Here is a 6029-nt window from a genome sequence, read left to right as displayed (position 1 = left end):
AAATGGCCCTTGAGAACAATTTAGATGTGTAAATATAAAATGCGAAAATGCATTTTGTGTTACACCAATACTAGACGTAAATAATGGAAGTTTAATTCCAATCATCCAAAATCCGTTATTTGCTAATGCGATCGCCTAATTAACTTACTTTATGCAGTTACAAATCTGATCACGTTAGTTTTACTATCTTGAATTTTACATATTACTTGAATTGTTGACTGTATGTTTAGCGTGTTACTTTTTTAGCCACGTATGTTTAGGCGATATAATAGCATTGAAGCACGTGTGTGTGTGTGTGTGTGTGTGTGTGTGTGTGTGTGTGTGTGTGTGTCTGTGTGGAAAATGACACTGTCACACTTGAGGTAAACATTGTACTTTCTGCATTGATTACGTGCTCTTACAGATTGGAACGTAACACTATGATGCTTGGAAAGCGTCATCGATACCGAAAGCAGTTTATCTAAGATTTCGTTGCACCTCACACCAAGTGTGGTAAGCAGACAGAAGTGCAAACACGACCACCCACTGGTGACGACACGCAACAGAGGCATAGAGCTACAGTTGATTTTACTTAGCATTTTAGAAGTTTTGCAGAATAGTTTTTAAAGTTAAATAAATCTTCAGTAAATAAATTACACTGCATAAACACGTGTTGGTTTTTAACTACACTTACGGAAAAAAATCGCAGCACCAAAAAAGAGAAAGATAATGCAGAGTTATGAAATTTTTTGTATACATTTGTCTGGGAAACCGATTTAGCCGGCCGGGGTGGCCGAGCGGTTCTAGGCGCTACAGTCTGGAACCGTGGGACCACTACGGTCGCAGGTTCGAATCCTGCCTCGGGCATGGATGTGTGCGATGTCCTTAGGTTAGTTAGGTTTAAGTAGTTCTAAGTTCTAGGGGACTAATGACCTCAGAAGTTGAGTCCCATAAAAAAAAAACCATTCAAGTTGTTAACATCGCTCGACCACAGTTTAATGTAACATCGAGATAAGACACTACAAATGCGAAATGCTGGTGCATTAATAAGCGACGTAACTGCCACAGTGTTGAAAGCAAGCATGCAAACGTGCATGCCTTGTGTTGCACAGGCGTCGATTTCAGTTTACGGAATAGGGTTCCATGGCTGTTGGACTTGGTCGTTCAATACAGGTACGGTTAATGCTGTTTGTGGGTGACGTTGGACTTGTCGTCTGATGAGGTTCCATTTGTGCTCGATTGAGACATATATGGTGATTGAGCTGGCCAAGGGACGTGTCAACATTCTGCAGAGCAACATCTGTTTGTGTGGGTGAGCTTTATCCTGTTGAAAATCACACCCCTTGTATGCTGTTCATTAATGACAGCACAACAGGTCGAGTCACCAGACTTACTTATAAATATGCAGTCAGGGAGTGTGGTGTAACCAAGAGAGTGCTCCTGTTATACGAAACTGCACCCCAGCCAGTAACTTCAGGTGCAGGACCAGAGTGTCTAGCACGTAGAAAAGCTGGTTGCAGGCCCCCAACTGGCCACCTTGTAATCAACACACGGTCATCACTTGCGTCAAGGCAGAACCACCATCAGGAAACAAAACAGACCTACACCTTCCCTCTAATGAGCTCTACCTTGACATTACTGAAGTAGCAAATAGTCGTGGTCTGAGGTCAGTGGAATGCAAGCTACAGAGGCTCTATCTCGGAGCTGTCGTTAAAGAAAGCGATTTATAATACTTCGTTATGTCACTGTGGTGCCAACTGCTGCTCATTTGTTGCTGCAGATGCCACACGCCGAACACGATGGTCCTCCATCTCGGTAGTGCCACGTTGGTATCCGGAGCCGGACATTGTAGTGACCGTACATTCTCGTACCCACCGCTGCCAGCAATTACGCACAGTGGCTACATTCGAGCCAAGGCTGTCCGCAATATAGCGGAAAGAACATCCAGCTTCCCGTAGCCCTATTGCACGACCGCATTCAAATCAGTGAGGTGTTGATAATGGCTTCCTTGTCACCTTAAATGCGTTCTTGACTAACATTAAGTCTGAAAGGTAACCAACGTTCACGTCTGTTACAGAGTGTATTTAAAGCAAACCTGATATCCATCCTCATAGTTTCGCTACTAGCGTCACTCTTATGCAGAATTTCAATAGGCATCAGCCTACAGATATACACTCCTGGAAATTGAAATAAGAACACCGTGAATTCATTGTCCCAGGAAGGGGAAACTTTATTGACACATTCCTGGGGTCAGATACATCACATGATCACACTGACAGAACCACAGGCACATAGACACAGGCAACAGAGCATGCACAATGTCGGCACTAGTACAGTGTATATCCACCTTTCGCAGCAATGCAGGCTGCTATTCTCCCATGGAGACGATCGTAGAGATGCTGGATGTAGTCCTGTGGAACAGCTTGCCATGCCATTTCCACCTGGCGCCTCAGTTGGACCAGCGTTCGTGCTGGACGTGCAGACCGCGTGAGACGACGCTTCATCCAGTCCCAAACATGCTCAATGGGGGACAGATCCGGAGATCTCGCTGGCCAGGGTAGTTGACTTACACCTTCTAGAGCACGTTGGGTGGCACGGGATACATGCGGACGTGCATTGTCCTGTTGGAACAGCAAGTTCCCTTGCCGGTCTAGGAATGGTAGAACGATGGGTTCGATGACGGTTTGGATGTACCGTGCACTATTCAGTGTCCCCTCGACGATCACCAGTGGTGTACGGCCAGTTTAGGAGATCGCTCCCCACACCATGATGCCGGGTGTTGGCCCTGTGTGCCTCGGTCGTATGCAGTCCTGATTGTGGCGCTCACCTGCACGGCGCCAAACACGCATACGACCATCATTGGCACCAAGGCAGAAGCGACTCTCATCGCTGAAGACGACACGTCTCCATTCGTCCCTCCATTCACGCCTGTCGCGACACCACTGGAGGCGGGCTGCACGATGTTGGGGCGTGAGCGGAAGACGGCCTAACGGTGTGCGGGACCGTAGCCCAGCTTCATGGAGACGGTTGCGAATGGTCCTCGCCGATACCCCAGGAGCAACAGTGTCCCTAATTTGCTGGGAAGTGGCGGTGCGGTCCCCTACGGCACTGCGTAGGATCCTACGGTCTTGGCGTGCATCCGTGCGTCGCTGCGGTCCGGTCCCAGGTCGACGGGCACGTGCACCTTCCGCCGACCACTGGCGACAACATCGATGTACTGTGGAGACCTCACGCCCCACGTGTTGAGCAATTCGGCGGTACGTCCACCCGGCCTCCCGCATGCCCTCTATACGCCCTCGCTCAAAGTCCGTCAACTGCACATACGGTTCACGTCCACGCTGTCGCGGCATGCTACCAGTGTTAAAGACTGCGATGGAGCTCCGTATGCCACGGCAAACTGGCTGACACTGACGGCGGCGGTGCACAAATGCTGCGCAGCTAGCGCCATTCGACGGCCAACACCGCGGTTCCTGGTGTGTCCGCTGTGCCGTGCGTGTGATCATTGCTTGTACAGCCCTCTCGCAGTGTCCGGAGCAAGTATGGTGGGTCTGACACACCGGTGTCAATGTGTTCTTTTTTCCATTTCCAGGAGTGTAGAAACACGCTTACCAAATTTCGTTTGTCACACAACTCCCTGTTGGTGTTGCGATTTTTTTTTGTCGGTGTATTTATGGAGAGCACGTATCATTCTCGTTCTCATATAATAGAAATACAAGTATCACAAGCTGTATTGTATGCTTGTGGTCACAACTGAGATTCGTGACAAAACATATACGTTTTCCAGCAATAAATAACTGTTGCTATTTATCTTCATGATGGATTGAGCCTGGAGCATGAAAAGATGCTTCAACAAGTGAGATCTCAGTTAACTGTTAAAAAAAATGGCTCTGAGCACTACGGGACTTAACATCTGTGGTCATCAGTCCCCTAGAACTCAGAACTAATTAAACCTAACTAACCTAAGGACATCACACACATCCATGCCCGAGGCAGGATTCGAACCTGCGACCGTAGCAGCCGCGCGGTTCCGGACTGCGCGCCTAGAACCGAAGTGTTAAAAGTCAGTGTACCTTTCTGTGGGTCGCTGTTCCCTTGAAATATCTGGTACAGAATCGATATATCAAGACTTAGCAATTTGATCAATGTGATTCTTGACTTTTCCGTGCTGAATTCTAGCATACAGTTTGTTAGCGTTTAGAATTTTTTTGTGTGTTTCAACACTCCATCTTACCACCAAAAAACCATTCTGATATGATTTCCCAAGAGATCTTTTTCCAAATCGTTTTCAGTCGAAACATAAGGGGCTTTAATGATGTCTGTATACTTAATGATATTGCTTCGAAAACTAATGCCTTAAGACAGTACTTATATACTCGGAAGGAATCTTGTATTCAAATTTGGCCTGTTCTTTTCCTTAGAAAGTTAAACGTCGGGAATGTGCGTAAAATTACGGGTATAGAATAAGAAGAGGGAGACGAGCTATTGGCAAAGGTATCATATTGTTTACTTTCGTAACACTCGTCGACTAGAGACCTAGTAAAGGTAGATCAACAGTAGTGCTCATGTGGTGTATGCAGTGAAATGTGTGTGTCATATTACACAGTTTGATGTCAGCAACACGAGATTTGTCAGAGAATGTGAAACATTCATTCAGTGAAATCACTCTTGCTGATTTCTGTCTGACTTGTGACACCTGATAAGCATTATAGAATAATTTATATGAGTAAAATAATTAATTTGAGGCTTCGTTGTGCTTTACATCATCTGAAATACACAAATCCAACTATGCATCCATTCAAGTGACACTTTACGTAATTTTTAGATCATAAAAATGAAGTATGGAAACGAGTACAGCATAAAAGCAACGATATGTACCGACGAGGATACAGTGTGAGATATGTCACACTGTGTGTGTGTGTGTGTGTGTGTGTGTGTGTGTGTGTGTGTGCACAGTTCTGAATATCTTTAACCGATGCCATTTCACATAAATATCATTGACAGTGGCGCGTTGAAGGTTAGGTCTTGGCGGCAAAAAAAAAAAAAAAAAAAAAAAAAAAAAGGAGATGGCTCTACAGACTTATACTGCACATTTTTTCGAAGCGAGAATGGGCGGGCCGTGCCACCACCTTAAACAGCCCTAAACGTTAGCAGACTACTGTTTACGATTGCTTCTTGTTCATCATTTCTGCCATGCGCATGCAACACATGTTGTAAATACTGAAAATTATAGTGCTTACGTGAGTAGTATCAGCGTCAGGAAGACAATTTCGAACATTTTTGTGTTCTTGATTCCTTATTTACTCTAGTAAAACGACACATTTGGCCTCGTTAACGAGTTTTTTGCTGCTATATTTCGAATAACCAGAAAGGGAAGGAAGTATTGTGAAAAGTACGCTTTCGTAGTCCATTTAATTCCACTTTTACTGTATTTGTATCGATGGCAAATGAAACTGGAGCTCAGAAACCAATGTTTGTTTGCTTACTTGCATTGATAATGCTGAGACTTCCTGGCAGGTTAAAACTTTGTGCCGGACCGAGACTCGAACTCGGTACATTTGCCTTTCGCGGGCAAGTGCTCTGCCAACTGAGGTACCCAACCACGACTCACGCCCCGTCCTCACAGCTTCACTTCTGCCAGTACCTGAAGCTGTGAGGACGGCTCGTTAGTCGTGCTTGGGTAGCTCAGTTGGCTGTACTCGCTTTGGCGGTATATATACTAAAATTAGAACGATACAGAGAAGATTAGCATGGTCCCTGCGCAAGGATGAAACGCAAAATCGTGAAGCGTTAAGGAGCGCCGTGGTCCCGTGGTTACCGTGAGCAGCTGCGGAACGACAGGTACTTGGTTCAAGTCTTCCCTCGAGCGAAAAGTTTAAATGCCGGCACGGTAGCTCAGCGTATTCGGTCAGAGAGCCGGTTGGCCTCTGTAATAAAAAACTGAGTGGGAGGATCAACGACAAAACACAACGATCAAAAAAAAAATGTAATGAGTAGCGTCCTTGTTCAGCAATGAGTTTTAAAAGAAAAAAAAAGTTGGTAGAGCACTTGCC

General features: G+C 45.7%; 1 non-coding gene across 1 annotated transcript; it reads left to right on the top strand.

Moving 5' to 3' along the window:
- Positions 1-5671: 5671 nt before the first annotated feature.
- Positions 5672-5778, top strand: LOC126204719 (U6 spliceosomal RNA). The gene has a single exon (XR_007540525.1). It is a non-coding gene; the product is annotated as a U6 spliceosomal RNA (small nuclear RNA).
- Positions 5779-6029: the final 251 nt, after the last annotated feature.

The sequence above is a fragment of the Schistocerca nitens genome, chromosome 9 (genome assembly GCF_023898315.1).
Source record: "Schistocerca nitens isolate TAMUIC-IGC-003100 chromosome 9, iqSchNite1.1, whole genome shotgun sequence".
Classification (NCBI taxonomy): domain Eukaryota; kingdom Metazoa; phylum Arthropoda; class Insecta; order Orthoptera; family Acrididae; genus Schistocerca; species Schistocerca nitens.
This window is presented reverse-complemented; position numbering and strand designations above follow the sequence as displayed.